This window comes from Argiope bruennichi, chromosome 2, assembly GCF_947563725.1.
Source record: "Argiope bruennichi chromosome 2, qqArgBrue1.1, whole genome shotgun sequence".
Taxonomy (NCBI): Eukaryota; Metazoa; Arthropoda; class Arachnida; order Araneae; family Araneidae; genus Argiope; species Argiope bruennichi.
In genome coordinates, this window is record NC_079152.1 from 135,473,872 (window position 1) to 135,491,224 (window position 17,353).

General features: G+C 32.4%; 1 long non-coding RNA gene across 2 annotated transcripts in view; it reads left to right on the forward strand.

Moving 5' to 3' along the window:
- LOC129962071 (uncharacterized) overlaps window positions 1-13,222 on the forward strand; it is a 56,245-nt gene extending 43,023 nt beyond the window's left edge. For both annotated transcript variants that reach the window (XR_008783878.1, XR_008783877.1), the window contains exons 2-3: window positions 8,956-9,031; window positions 13,057-13,222. This is a non-coding gene — a long non-coding RNA (uncharacterized LOC129962071). The remainder of the gene's footprint in view (window positions 1-8,955; window positions 9,032-13,056) is intronic.
- The last annotated feature ends 4,131 nt before the right edge of the window (window positions 13,223-17,353 follow it).

Here is a 17,353-nt window from a genome sequence, read left to right on the forward strand (position 1 = left end):
AAGAAGTTATTAAAATAGCAAGGTACATAAGTATTTTATTGAAAATTTTTTAAAGTATTACTCCTCGCGGACCAGCTGATCGCCAAAGGCGGCTAGTAATAAATAAATTAGAATGTAAATCTTCACTTCAGTTGCAATCTTGACAAATAATTAAAGAAAATATATATGTTTATATGCATGGACTGTTTACACATTGCAGTGTAGGCTTTATTGTCTACTATTCCCAAATTTAGCAGAGATATGCTTTGGAAGATAGAAATGAGTTCCTCGGAGCGAATTTTCCGAAATATTAAATAGAACTCTAATTAATTAAAAATTTAACAACAATTCGCCGGAGAATTTTTTATTTCAGATAAAAATTATTTTTACACCATCTTAAAATGCAAAAAAAAGTAAAATTTAAGTGATGCCTATTTAACTGTCGTCCAATTTTACTTTGAAATTAACATATTTTTAAAAATACTTTATATAATTCTCAACAATGTTCTTCCTTATTTTTATTTCATCCAAATTTTTGTAGAATCCGTATATAAAGCTCTTGAAGTATTCGGCATATTAGGAAATAGACTGATAAGCTGAATCATTATGGCTTTTATTTCTTAATTCTTCTCAAGATATTTTGATCCTGTCAAATGTATAATTTGCACGAGATATAAAAAGGTAAAGACAGAGCAGACAATGTGTAGTTAGGACAGTTATATCGTGGAACCCTCCCGGCATTACATAAGATAAATAATAAGCAGAAGTGCAAGATTACTACAATAACACGTCTTGAATATCGATTAATCTGAAAGTGCTGGTATTCTATTTTCGAACTTTATCAAATTAGTAAAATATATAAAGCTAAAATCACCTTGCCATCAATTTTTGATCCGTCTGAGTAACTTATCTTCGCATCTTCCTCTTCTAGATGCTCTCAATTCAACCTTTGAACTTCGCATTCCTTAATCCCGTCTTCAAACCCCAAATTTATGATGTTATTCTTCACTTTAAACAATTTTAACTCTATGAATCTTATTGCTCACTTAAACAAGCGCATCTGGTAATCAGAAGAAGAGGAGAACTTTGAATTTGCACCAGTTTATTATTTAATATAACGTTATCTTCGTACCGTACTTCCATCCCATAAAAAATCATGTCAGGTATCGTCAAATGCATTTCTTGAATAACTACCGCTCTTAACCCCCAAGTCCCTCTTACAGTTCTCAATTTTGCATGAATTTTCAAGATTCTCTCTTCAGTATTGTTCAAATGTGGGTTAAAGGAAAATTTGAAGTCAAATGTAATTCTTAAGTATTTGACTTCCTTAGAGTACTTAATTTCTTTCCATATTTCCGAATTTCTAGGAAGAGCTTTATATCCTTTTTGTATTTAAACATGAAAAATTAGTATTCGTTTTACCTATAGTTTAAATTAAGTCTATCAGCCCAAAATTCGTATTAATCCTAATTTAGTAGTTCTGTTCATATCTGTGAATTTATAAAATGCAAATGGCTTTAAAAGAATTTTTTTAATTCATCCACTTCCTTAGATATTGAAAAATGAATAGTATTTTTATAAGAAGACATTTAATGTAACAAAAGCAATGTAAAATAATTACATTTTAGAAGGAATCTTTTGTGATACCTCCTAAGTCATTGTATAATATATTCAATAGGCAGAAAAATTCTGTTGTTCCTTAATTTTAGCATGCTTCAATGCAATTATCGTACTTTTAGGCATCCTGTTTTAAGAAAAATTCTATGCATCATTCTAATATTGGAATCGACTGCTCATTTTAAATGAGAAACCAGAAAGTGAATTTATGGCAATATAGAACATATAATTTATTAGATGCTAGAAAATGTGGCTATATTTACATGCAAATGTTTCGTCACCAAGTACTTTGTAGACTGCCATTACCGGGGAGTTGACGGGGCGCCCCGTCAAATCAGCTTTCATGCAAAGGTTACGTCTCGTGACTTGACTCTATTAGAAAGACAATATATTTACACAGAAATGATAAATGGTACAGCGTAAATCTCCATCATAATCTATTTGTTTAAAAATATTTTGTTCAGGAAACCATGAATCTGAAATTATGAATGATCTATTCAATTAAAATTAAATGCAACCAATATTTCTAAAGAATCTTATAAGCTAGTATTCTTATTCTTATGCATCCTTATAAGCCAGAATTTTTAAAAAAGTAGTTAAGACTTACATTAACTAAGAATAATTGTATTCTTAATTAAAACAAAATTACATTCATATTTCTCTATCCTTATGCAAGCCTCAAAAATTGGCTGTCTTGAAAAATTTAGTAAAAAATTATCAAAATCATTCGAATTAGTAGCTGCGGAAGATTCATACTTGTTATACCCTCCACCTCCCCGCGCTTATTGACTGGAAATGGAAATTTTTCAAGTTCTCCACAAGTTAATGTTACCCCTTGACATAGGAATTGATATAAGGACAACCCTTAATAATCCAACTGTGTATTAATATTAATATTACCATCCGCTTTTGGGGATTAGTTGATTTGCCCAAATATTGATTTTTTTAATGTCAAATTATTTAAATACATATAAAAAAAACATTCCACCTTGTTATTCTATACAACTGAAAAACATGAATTCATTTGAATCAGCTTATAAAAGTAGAAGTAAAAATCCTTCTTCGTAATGAATGGCCAAAACACGCGATTGAATGTTTTTATGAATGAGTTTAAATTCCACCACATCAACTAAAAAACACTGTCACATATTGTGGATTAAATTAAATTAAAAATATTATTAAAATTAAGAAGAAATCTACGGAAATGAAAATTATATCTTTATAATGATAATTCTTTGAGTCTTAGGATAATACAAAGATTAATTTTGAAATGTAATCGTTGTAGAAGATATGATCATCAATTTTTGTAGACAAGTCATAACTATAACCCATATTTTCGTCCGTGAAGTCTTTTTGCGCTTGATTAAACTTTCTGTTTGAAGCATATTTGATGGTCATATTCTTCGAACGGTGACACGGCTACCCACCTCCAAAACATTTCTAATAACACTTAGCTGCGCGAAGTATTGAATTCAGCGCCGTTGTAAAAACGTTCCAAGAAGCAATCTGAAATTCATACGCTGGTTTCTTTACATTGCACTTCTGTCATTTGGCAATAAATAACAATAATAAGATCGATTTTTTTGCCGCGTACGTTAATGTTATATACAGTGGTGGTCAAAACTGTGCACACTTTTGAAAATCTTTGTTTTCTAACTTTGTATGCTTATAGAAAATATTACGTTTCACAAAATGCAAACTATTACATATCAATTTGAAGATAATGCTGATTTCCATACAAAAAACAAAATTCAAATATTTGCAATGCAAAATAATTGAAACTTACTTTAATCTGAAAAACAAAAAAGTAATGAAATGGATTGTAATTTCTAATTTTCCTGACCATCTACCAGCAGAAGCTAGCATCACATTTGAAGTTGGAACAAGTCATTACTGTCATTCGTTATGTAATGACTTGTTCCAACTTCAAGGTTTGTATGTAATAAAATTTTGGTTTTGTATGTAATAAAATTACAAATAAGAAATTTTGCTAAACTTTTTAATATTTTGTAGGAATTTTCGTAAATATTTCTAATATTTAGTTAAGAAGCAATGACATCAAATAAAAGAGAAGATTGGACACCTATAAGGATAACTAAGATTATTGTGTTACAAGAATGTGGTCTCTCCTATGCTGAAATTGCAAGACAGGTGGATGGCTCAGTGACTACATTTGGAGTTGGAACGTTTTGTTGATGATATCAGAAGACAAATTCAATAAAAAATAAAGCAGAAAAAGGCCTAAAAAGGGGCCCCACATCTGTTAATGGCAGAAAAATAAAAAGACTGTGCCTCCAAGATAGTAGAATGTCATCAGCGGCCACCGGGATCAATTGAATGGTTTTGGCACTTCTGTCAGTTCAAGAACAACCAGGAGAAGATTATTAGATGTTGAATTAAGAGATAGAATTCCCCGAAAAAAGCCTTATCTGAATTTACAGCAGCGCGTAAAAAGATTACAGTGGACAAAAGACCACATTAAATGGACAGATGATCAATAGTCACAAGTTATACGGAGTGATGAAACAAAGATATTGTAATTTGGCAGTGACGGGCGGAAATATGTAGGACGTAGATTACGCGACTGCAACTATGAAGAACTCAGTGTTATGATTTGGTCATGGATGTCAGCAGACAGTACTGGTCGCCATCATGTTATCGATGGGGCTCTAAATCCAAAAAAATACATTGACACTATTCCAGACCCAAAATTTACACCTTCCATCAGTGATCTCTTTTCCAATAACGCATCATTTGTTTCAGCAGGATTCATATAGCAAAAATACCGAAAGAGTGGTTTAGTACAAAGAGCATTGGCTTGTTATCATGGCCAGGAAACACTCTTGATCTCAATCCTATTGAGAACTTATAGCATCGTTTGAAAACTCTTGTAAGAATGAGACGTCTATCAAATAAATGAGAACTAATTGAGGCTATAATTGTTTCCTGGCATCATATAATAATTTTACTGTGCTTATAATCTTAGCGCAAGTGCAACCAATAAGTTGGCAAAATTTTATCTCAATCGGATGAACGTTACGGCAGCGCATAAAATACGAACAAACAAAAGTTCAAAAGTTCATTTGTATATATTAGATTTATTATTATTGGAACGAATACGCCGCGATTGTTCACTTCTGAGAGAGTCATCCGCCTTATGAATAGAGAAATACTTGGTTTGTAAGTAAATTTAAAAACATATATGAAAAAAATTACAAATAACATCCTAAAATTCAAAAGATGTTTGATTTCAATTATTTCGAGTATGTAATTCTGTAGAATAGGGCCCCACTGGGAGCACTTGGTCTAAACAAATAAAGGTCGGCTTTGTCAAGATATTGCAAGTCATACCGCTATTATTGCCACTGGTTTATCAATTCCAACTACAAACTCTAAACGTTGAGGGAAGGGGGGGGTGTTAGAAGTAAATACTGTCTGAATTTCTTTTATCTTAGTAATTCTCAATTTAACAATATGAATCATGCATAAAAATAAACGTTTTAAAATGAAATCTGTTGCCTTGACGCTAAGATAAAAAACATTTCAAAATAAGACTATTAATCAAAAATTGGCTTCGGTACAAAGGTGATTAAAAAAAAGTTCTTTGATGATGTGATAATTCTAAGTCTTATCTCTTCCTAAAATTGATTGCATAATGATAAAGATTTTAAAAAAAGAAGACTACTCATGGGTGTATGGTTCGGGGTTATCAAAAGCTTTTGCAGAAATTTAAAGATCATTAAATGTAATTAATAGTAAAATCAATTTTACATCCGTTTCGGGATATACCATCTATCATCATTAAAGCATCTGCAGGAAATTGAGTTTCCACTTCCTGCAAGACGAAATTCAATAACATCTGATTCAGCAGACTTCATAGACATTAATATTATTTCAATGAAACTGCCGATAACTAAAAAAATATCCAAACAAATATAGTGGATTTTTCCCCTTTTCTGCATGGGTCTTGGGCAAAACACTGAGTTTCCTGGATGTTCAGATTTTTATTTTCAGCGTCCCTCACATAAGAGCACAATATAATAAAATATTGTGCTTAGTGGTATTGCAAAGAAAACGAGTGTACATTTTGGAAGCCTTTTTTTGAATTATTGAATTCAGACAGTAGACAGAGCGATAGGATCGCAAAAATGTGTTTCGGAGGCTCTGGGAAGTCTGAGGAGCGAAGATTTTCCAAAATCTCCGAGTTCGGACTGCTTCATGATTACAATACGTCATGTAGAAAAGGTAAAAGATACTAGACAAGGACAGAATGAGATTTTGGACCTAACGATAGCTGTTAAGCAAAAATTCATTTAACTGCGAAACTTTGCATTCTTACTACACTTTTATTTAATTGTTAATTTCAACTTTATGCGATGAAATGTTATAATCGATTAATCACTCTCTTTCTAGTGTTTCTAAATGTTATAATTTTCTATACGCTATTCTAAAATTTTCAGAATTTAATTATGAGTAAACAACTTAAATTTTAATTCCATACAATTGTTTCTATCGGGTAATGTATTTGGGGAAAACAGATTTATTGATTCCGCAATATTAATAAAAATGAATCGTGAATGAGAGACTAAAAAGTGGAAAAAAATTCTACTTTTCAGCGCACCATTAATAAAATCTATTTTGATTTATCTCATGCGTATGTGAATACATTTTTTTTTCCTTAAATATGGTAGTAAAGAGATTTTCTTAGATGAAATGAATTCAATGCTCATCTTAAGAACTACAGCAAAGACGTGATCCACGTTGTGACATACAACATTTGTTTTCTTTTATGTTATTTCTGTGATAACGGATGATAGCAATTTATAAGTTGAATGAGAGACTTTCTTTATCTTATTATTTTCAACTTATAAGTTGCTCATAAATTTATTTTCTGTCAGACGTACAATATGTGCCACTAAAATGAATGGAAGTATTAGAATGAGCATTGTATTTGAAATTAATATTATGTCACTTTCTCATAGTGCCACTAATATTTTAATTACATTATCAGTATCTTCTTCCAAGGATATAAGAATAATGTTAAAGAAGATGTTGCATATAACTTTTGCGTTTCTTTCCTAAAATCACCATTCTGAAAACAGCCAGTCTTAAATTTCGGTCTTTGATAAACATAATATGTCACCTGATAGATATGAAATAAAAAATGACAGTCCTCATTTGCCCTCCTCCCCCCCCCCAAAAAAAAAACTTAAGAGTTGCAGCCTTTCTAATCTATAAAAATAGCAAAGAAGTACATGCTAAGCATCCGATACAATAAAGCGCATTTGAATTATATGGCAAGTGTAACTGAGCATGCCATCTAAAACTTAATTTCACCTTATTATAAATTGTGTCATGACGTCACATATTTCCCTCCTGCAAGATGCGCAGTAAATTTCAAAGGTAATCTATGCTGCCACATTGCATTTAATGTATATAATTTGACCATGAATTGTCCCCGTTGCTAACTGATATAATATTTATGCAATAGTTTGAAATAAACTTCCACAGCGAAGTTTGAGTTAAAAAAAAAAAAACAATTGAGACTGAAGCTGAAGTCAAATGCTAAAGAGAGGGGAGAAGGTATAAAATGAAACAGAAAAAAGGAAGAATGTGAGTGGTAGATATAGAGTGGTGGATTTCTAGTTAGGTAGTTGCCTACGGCCGCAAGCGGATCAATTAAAAATCTTTACTTTCCTAGTTGCTAAATATAAGAAGTTTGAAAAAGTACAAATTCTATTAATTATGAAATACTAGAATAATATTAATACTTTATAAAGTATAATTGATCGTGCATCTATCTATATATGATACAAACACACAATTTTAAGCAATTTCATGGCCGAAGAGAGAGAGAAGACACTTTGAATTTTCAAACTTCGCTTTTATTCCATTCAGGGAGGCATCATTTATGTGCAAGCAAGAAGCGACGAGCTACGTCGATCTACAGCACGACACAAAAGCGAAAAGAGACAGAAATATTTATTCCCGTTGTTTATATACTATGAGATTCTCATAGGGATTTCTTTACACGTCTCGTTTTAAGTAAGAAGAATATAGGTATCTTTTAAATGAATTCGCTAAGCTTGACCGATTTTTATCCCTTCACTCGCAGTGCGGAAACTTGTCGATTTCAGCATTTTTGCATAGCGTCTCTAGCATTAGTTAAATAAAAAAAGGTAGAATTTGGATCGGAAAATAAGAGAACAATTTTAGAATGAAGTTAATATGGGCAAAATGGATAAAACTTTGGAAATTAATTAGAATTTAAATTCGATTTTAAAATATCATTACTTATACGACATTATGTTCATTTTACTATTAGAATATTTATAAACATCGAATCCCTGCATCAATATACAAACAATGCACAAACGTGCTATTCTATACAAACAAACATGGAGTCATAAAAGATAAATTAAAGCAAATAATTTTTCATAAATTCTGTAAAATAAAGATATCCTTAAATAAATAATAACCGGTTAAAAATGTGCTGAAATTGTAAATTAAATTGATACATTTATTAAAAGATGAGCCTCATTATTTGCTCTGCCTATGGCCGAGCACTGAATCCGCACTAGTTAACCCTGAAATAGTTATGATTGTTCATTGCAAATTGAAAAAAAAAATTATAAGACGTCTAGGTTTAAAATGGATTTCAGTTTATGTTTCAACTGTCTCCAAAATAAATGAACTTGCATGACATAAATTAAGCGGCAGAGGATAGCGAGGGAAGAAGGAAGGAAGGATGTAAATATTATGATGGCGCAAGATCCTTTTTACAGGATAAATTGCACCGCTCAAATGACGAAACTATCAAGTTAAAGTGTTAGAGAATGATGTCCTGTACAAAAGTTGTGATATGCAGAACAGCATGGAAGGCTATTAACTAGATATTGATCGGCAATCGGAGCAGGATAGTTTAGTTAAGCTATTTATATTAATGTCCCGTTTTAAAGCAACACTAGGGCTATTTTGGGATGAAATTTGTCATTTTGAACTGCTGTCACCTGAGCTGACACCCACTCTCCAAACTTCCATACCACACCAGTGGGAGGACGTTTGGCCACGATGGACTTAACGTGAACCACACCCACTTACACGATGGTTCTTCTGGGGAATCGGGTCTGGAATCTGAAACCTTCCGGTTCCGTAGCCGAGACCTTACCCCCAGGCTGACGCGGCCCGATTGGAACAGGAATTAGAGCAAATTGTTTTCAAGAATCGATTACACTTTTTCTGTTCACATTATATTTTCGAGAACATTGTCACTATCCCGAAGATAGGAAAATAATAAGATGTTAACAATAATATCGTTAAAAATCAAGAAGTTATTAATGGTTATTTTTTTTTTTTTAGAAATGCTGAAGAATTTAATATAAAAGTATGCAGTAAGAAAGTTCGTTAATCAGTGTTGGTTACGAGATACTACAATGTAAGTTCTTACTATTTTGTAAAGAAAACTTAGAATGTACTTTCTTTTAACAAAACTACTCATTCCATGAAAATATTATATTCGGGTCGGGTATTTGAAAAACTATTTTATTTTATCATTTTTTTATTTTTAAAAATAAATGAAAAGAAGCATGGTACCGTCTGAAGAGGTTTTACTTCCAGTGTGTCCTTGTACATAAAGTATGCATCTTTTTTCTTAATTATTCAATAACATTGTCAGGTAAAGAGGATTAACTATTTAAAGTTAACTAAGAGGGGTATTTTCCTCTGAATTAATTAACTGATAAGAGTCTTGGGAAAATACCTCCTTTTCTTATTCCTTAAGAGCATTCAAAGAAAATTTCACCAGAGCTTGGTATGTGCCAAGATTCTGTAAACAAGCGCTCAAAGCCCCGATCCAGATAAAAGGCGGGCAGAAATATAAATCTTGTAATATTTTTTTTTTTTTTCCTCTCGTTTCCCACTTTTAAAATTTTCTAAAAAAAAATCCTACTTTTAGATTCTTTTTGATTTTCGGCCTCAGAAATCCGTAATCACAAGGGATAGTTTGGCTATCAAAAACACAATTTTCCACATGCGATACCGTCCTCAGGCCTATAATTTGTATTTCTCGTTATTTCTAAAAAAAGAGAACCAACAAAAGGCCTACATCTTTAGAGCGCAAGGTATAATAACAAATGTGTTTTATTCCCTCCTCCTTGAACCTCGTAGGAATGTTGATTTTAGAAAATCTTGCAGAAAAAGGAAAGAGACTCGTGCAAAGAAGAGAAAACGTAGAAACGATACGGGAAAAAAAACCAATAAATCAAATCGCAATTTAAAAAGTGGACGTCCAAAAAAGCAAAGGGTGGGGTGGTCGGAGAAACAGCTCTTTCTGTTCAATGTAGCTTAATAGTGCAGCAATTCGATTCTTGCGAATTCATTTCAATTTTGAGACTTGCTTAGAGCAGGATTTAATAACTTGAAAAATGCCTTTGAAGAAATAGTTTATTGAAAAATTTAAGAATTTCTGATTGAATTGCTTTTAATCCCACATAGCTTGAGTTAATGATGTTGATTATATACATATTCAAAATAAATACTGGGCTTAAGTGTATAAATCATGCAACCGTTTAGTTTTAAAAAGAATTATTTACAATTATGAAAACGGTGCATGAAAAGCGAGTATGAACTATTCAATGATCTTTCGCTGCACTCCTAAGGGCACAGTGTTGAATTTAAAGATTTTGGAGATATGGGAGAGGGGGAGAATCAGAAAGTTACTCGACGTTGCCGAATTTAATATGAATTGATACTCTGCGTTTAAAAAGATAGCGAACACTATTTAATTAAATTAATAGATTCCTATGTTTACCGTAGTTAGAAAAATAATGAGCAAAATTATGAGAATTACATTAATAGAAATATGACTAATATAGAGAATAAGCAGAATTTCATTCTTGAGATGGTCAAACTGTCCACTGCCGAATGCAAACTATGATAAAATTACTGATCCAGCTGCATGAGGAGTGTAATAATTTGAAATGGACCGACGTCTCGCTGTTGCAGAACTTATGCAAAGGCAGGTTCATTACATTATACAGTACATTCCCGAGTATACGGTCTAATGTGGCGGAAGGGCAAGGCAGATAATGAAAAAAGCCGAATAAGCCTGAGTGATATGAACTCATTTCTTTGCCCACCAATACCAGAAGGCAAAGTTTTTATCAAAAACTCACTGTCATAATACGTACTTTCTTATTTATTATTAAATACTAAGCCCTCCATTAATCTCAATGTGAACGCAGCCGCTGACCGTTTAATCATAGAAGCAGTTACCGATAGCTTATCGCGCTAAAATATAAAGCTCAGTATTGGTAGTTTACATATGTTTATATACTGCACTGTAAGTTTCAAGAAACTATCGGAGAACAAGTGAGTTAAAGGATATAAACTGTTCACATTTTAACATAAATTCTGTAATTCCCAACTTAAATGCAGGAAACATAAACAAAACATTCATGTAAATCGTAGGCTAATTCTTGAGAAAATTGGCTCAAACTGATTTTATTTTTCACTAATAAATGATTGCACAGATATGAATAGGTAACCCTAAGATAAGAGTCAAAACTTACAGTTTTTAGGTTTTGAAAAATTTCTTAATAGATGACTAAATAGACGCCTTGCCTTCTTCATTTAATTACGATAGAAGAAAACTAGTCCGTATAGTAAGGAAGCTGGATAGTCCGGAACCGGATATTCGGGAGTGCACAGTCCATCTTTCATATACTTTTTATTAATCCTTAACTGCCGTGTGTTACCTTTAAGCAACATACCTAATTTTATCTTATAAAATGTTTTAGAAAATGCAATTCGTCCGCAAAATCTGTTAATATGCTCCCTACCAATTATAAACACGATGTTTAAAGTTACTTACATGTATTTGTATCAGATTCCGGTTTCATGTTCCAAACCAAACATCTCAGCACCACCGATTGTCCATTCCTATACAGGATTTGAGCCCCCGCTAACGACTATTTTCCGATTAAGATAACACATGTGTGTATGGATTCAGCATTTCAAAGGGTATCGGAAAGGAATGCAAATGATTTTTCTGAAGAGGTGGCATAACTTTCGAATGATTTCACTTCAAAACGCAAATCTTGCTTAACACGTTATGCGTCAAGTCAGTCATCGGTGACTGACAATAAACGTTCCATTCGCACTGCGTCAGCCACTGACGACCTTTCGTTAAATTTTTCATGCAGACCAAAATTCCCTCCGATGATTGAACAGTATAAAATACGATATACAATTAAAAGAATGGAATTCTATTAATAAAAAAATTTTCCTTATCAAAATATTTTAATGGAAAATTTGCTCTTAAGATGAATCTAAACATCGAGAATATTGGAAGAGATCTTCTTCATCTTGTGTACAGCCGGCCACCACTGAACGAGGCAGTATCGACAGGATTTGTGTTAGCCGACTGCTGTCTTTAACATAATCCATCCATATAACTGACAAATTCTCTGAACTGGCATCCTCTTCGAGGCGATTGGTCCTAAGCCACAGGTGGTCAATCTCTGACCTTTCTCCTCATCTTCCTTTACATTTGACATCATGTTTTACAAGCAGCAGGTAAACGCTTTGAGAAAACCGTCTCAAAATTCTCTGTATTATTGGAAAAGACCGTTGGCAAAAATAAAAGGAATTCAATTTTCAGCATGGAGTTTAACTTATAAACATGAAGCAGATTCAAAGCAATTCGGCAGTGCACCATCCTCTTATAACCTGTCGTTTCCAGCCAGTGAGTCGAGGTTGGGCAGCATGAAAAGGAAAGCAAGTCACTCCATACCGAAGTCAGTGACCCTCGAGCAGTGTAAATAATAAACAGCTTTTCATATTTTGAAATATTTTTTATAAATAGTATATTTTTGCATATTTTGTGCATAGCACCTAACATTGGCTTCCTGATTGAAAGTTTTTTTTTTTTTTTTAATGAACCTCGTTTATTCCAGCATTCCTCTAGTCTGGTAACTTTTAAAAGCCCGTAGCTCTGAACCTAAGAATAACTAATGGGATCTAATGGACGAAGTAAAGTATCCTCATTTAAAAAGAAGTTTCATTTCATTTAACATCGTTCTTTGGCTCTACCCACCTGTGTGAATATGCATTTTCAAGGATGAATATAATTAAGACAACATATCGTTCCCGTCACACAAATGACCTCTTAGAATCCAGTGCAAGATTGGCGTTAGTACTCATATACCGAGATATTCAAGATTGGCGCACAGTATGTAGACTAAGTCTTCTACTAACTATAACTGCGAGAACTAACTTCAGATTAAAATGATTTATTTTTCAATGTATTTTCAATTGTTTGATATTAAATGCACCATTCGATTTTATTATATTTGTGACTATTGTTATTATGTTTGTATCTTGCTATTATTATTATGTTAGTATTTATGTAAGTTAAGTACACAATCCGCATTTATTATTAAGTTGTAGAACTTTTTTTAGCTCACCACACTTTCGGCCCTCAGTGGACCACGACCTTCGTTTTACAATGGTCGTAGATGGACCGCAACACCTTAAGAAAATTAGACGTAGCCCTTACCCTGGAAAAGTCTGCTCATCCTTGCTCTAAACACTATTCAGCACTTCTATGATTCGACTTCCAGGCGAATCCAAGCTGTATTACTTTCTAAAGGTGGTCCTTTCTTAATAAAAATTCTTGTATTCATTTGTGGTATTTCCATTATTTTATCCGTCTGTACATATGTGCTGAATTTGTGATCCAATCGCTCAAAAATGAAAAAAAAAAGATGTGTGAAATGCATACAGATAGTAGAAAATACATTTTAGAAAGTAGAAACTATCTCTTTTAAACCGTTTTATTCTAAAAAAGGTATGATGCGCTATCGTTAAAAATAACTATTTCGCGTAGTTTTTTTGTTAGGCATGTAAACAGATACTCCTTTATCTTTTATCACATAGTTATTTTGATGAAATAAATGCATACTGGCGCATGCGTAAATGTACGGAAGGTTTCTATATCCGAAAATGGATAATACTAGGTTTTCTTCACAGTACGAAACAAATATGCAGGTAAGCGGATTTCTGAAAATAAATATCTGAGTACTGTTGATGTTCACGGCTCTGCTGAAGGTCCATGAAGTTTAAACGCCATGGTATGGAGAAGTGGTATAATACTTTTATAACAAAACAAATGAGAATATTTGTTGAAGGCAGCTACCACTGTTTTATTGGATTAGATATTGTCAATCTAAGCTAAAATTTAATATAAATTATGAAATGAGTTGTACCCATAGTTGAGCTATTGGATATTTTAATAGATATATGTTCACATAAAAGGCTTTCAAAATTATTAAAAATCTAAAAAAGATCATTGTTTTTACAATATCATATATTTTTTGAAAGTTTGATTTAATTTAAAAGTATTAAATAGACATCTATTTATCGGATGGGTAGTTCATCGGAGTTAGGGATGTTTACTTAAGTAATGATAATTTAGCGAGGTCAAATTTTTAAACTCGCATCGATTGTGTCGATCTCTGATCTGTTTGACAACTAGAAAATTCTCAAAGATCTTCTTAGCATAACCCTGTGCCTTTATTTTATTTTATTTATTTATTGAAATTGCCATTACTTGACTTAAGAATGGTGATTGCAATAATTAGTAGCGAGTCTAATGTGTTTTTAGTAAAGACTTAGCGAAATGGTTTTCATATAGTCCATAACGAATTTATGTTAAGATAATTGTACGGTTGCAATACCGAGCAGCGTCTGTTATTTTCATTAGCTCACAACTGGAATACATTTTGCAATTTCCAGAAAAATCTTGATGATCTTTCCAGATGAGTAAATCAAACAACATAAATAGTCACTAAATCGAAATGTAGAACTGAAGCGTGTGTCCTAATAGTAGTTCACTCTTTCCAGAAATTAACTATCCGACTTAAATACTCGTACATTTTTACTTTATGAAGGGTACATTTGATATAACATTTTTATTAATGGAGACTATTTCAATGTCAATGAAAACTTCTAAAACCAGGACATATTTTAGCTTTCTCATATAAGAAGTATAACAAAATATTGTAATCGTCAAAAAATTCGATTCACTAAATAACTCGATTGAAATTTTAACGAATCTCCACTTTTCAGACCTCCTTGATACCTAAAAACAAAGTTATGCTATGATGTCGATTTGTCTATTTGATCGAGATCATTCAAAAAACATTTTTACCTAGACGAATGAATACAGTATATTGTCTTTTCACCAAACTGGTAGATTTTGTTCAAACTTTCTATCAAATTTTGAGCAAAATCTATTCACAGGATGTCTCAGATAAATGAATACGATAATTAAAAAACGCAGTAATTTGGATATATGAAATTTGGTACGAAAGTTTAACATCTGAGGTATAGGCCATTGTCGAATTTTTAATCAATCCGTCATTCGTCCGTCATCTGTTGGTCTTTATTTCGCAAACGTATCGATAGATTTAAGTTAGCGATCTTGTTATTGGAATTAAATATGAATTTGTTTGTGAAATTTTGATTTCAATCGGTCGAAAAAAAGGCGTTCAAAAAGCATAATCGATTTTTCATTACTATACTACGGGGCCGCGGTGACCTGGTGGTAAGGTTTCAGGTTCGAGATCAGATTCCACCTAAGAACCGTCGTGCATCGGGGCCAAACTTCCTCCCGCTGGTACGGCATGGAAGCTTGGAGAGGAGATGGCGGTGTGCCAGCTAAGATGGCGTCCTCGTCTTCTGCCCACGGTTCAAAATTACGAAGTCCGTCCCCCCCCAAAAAACCCTAGTGTTGCTTGTTAATATAACTAAACTAAACTAAACATTATTATACTACGAAGTACAAAACGCGCATGTGCGGGGCCCTGAAGATAAAAAATGGAACATACTTGTCGTTCACAGCCTTATTCAAAGCCCACAGTTTCAATGCTGACGAAAGAGGGATAAAGAGTACAAAAATATTTTCGGGGTAACACTCTTGCTAGTTTTTGTTAATTTTATATTGAAAACTGTAAGAGAGCTTTCTGGATCAAAAGTTCATTTTTTCATTCATTTTTGTCCAAAGCACATTATCTATAAATTTTATATTTGGTCCATATTTTTGAAAATAATACAAGAACATTTTTCTTTATTTTCTTAATTTCATCTGATAAATAGGTATATTCGATACTACTTTTTCTGCATAAAGGAAGTGGTAAAGATAATCGCTTTATTCGTGCAATCAGATCCGGTTAATAATAACTCCATTCTCTCGCGCCGCTAACTGTAAAGAGTTGGGTATTGTCTCCAGGAATCAGCTTACTCATATTCCAGCGGGTGAAGGACGCCGAATCATTTCCATTCAATTTTGCAAATTTCGCAGAAAAGTTTACGGAGCAAATGAATAGATCACATTTTTTTAGTTCCTTCCGAATTTCTATTAGTGCCTTTTATTATTTTTTTTCTTCATCAGTTTTTGCATTTCGAAGATGAAATCTGATAAAAATCGAAAGATATGGTAAACAATGACTATTACGAAACAACTTCTGTTCTAGACGGCCGCCAATGAGTCGTGCGGAAGAGTCAAGGCATTTATGTGACCATTTTATTTTATTTATCTATTTTTTGATTGAATAAACTCTGAAAATCGAACTAAATTATTGTTTTTGAACAGGTTTAAAAATCTTAACATTTTTTGTAATTCAATATTTTAACAAGTTATGAAAAGAATAAATTATGAATTAAGGCGATCAAGTGTTCCTAGAATAGCTAGCTAAACCTCTGGTTCGTTATGATAACGGAATAAGGGTAAAGTGATAATTTGGGCCAGTGCCCGTAGTACCTGAAAAAAAAGTCTAATTCGATTCGTATATTTAGGAGGATAGATTCTGTTCCAAGTTGACTTCAAGGAAAAATTTGCCCACATTTGTTTTCTCGCAAAAGAAAACTAGTAATATTTATAGCAATCCATCAGTGGCAGATCTAGGTAATTTACGGTTCTACGCAGTGCTTAACCATGAGGCCCCACTATTAATAAAAAAATCAGTTTAATCAATCAATTTTCCTGATTTATTTTTTTTAATAGTGGATTTCCGAATTGAACGCATTTGCTGATTAAAAAAATATTCTATTTTTTGTTGACAAATAAATGTTTTTAAAAAACTTGCATGAAAATGAAAAAATATATTTGGATATTATAAATACTTTATCCAGTATAATTGGTCAGGTTCCTATATTCTTTTCACTTTTATAAATACCAAATCTCTGCTTCAGTTGTTTTGTACACAAACGGGGATACCAAGTACTATGCAATTATAATCGATGAAGAAAAATATATTTTTACAAAGATAATATAAAAAAGATTAACCTAAAATAAATGATTAACACAGTGAAAATGTTCAAAAATGCGAAAATAAATTGATCATTTTAATAAAAAAGGGACTTTATAATGGGCATTACCTAGCTAGATCTGAGAAATACTTAAATCCGCCACTGTTTACTCTCATATTTTTATTTCATTAACTTGAGGAATCTATTGTCTCTTCACATGAAAACAGCACTGTTGAAGTAGATATTTTGATTTTATAAATATTTTAATATCAAGCGAATGTAACGGAACACATAAGCATCAATTATACTTGATAAAGTGTTAAATTATCATTATATTTTATCTTTCAAAGAATTTACATTTTTCACCTACTTATTTATTTGGCAATTAGGAAACTAAAGGTTTGTAATCGGCCTGCTTGCGGCTCTCTCTCAGCTTAGAGGCCCTAGG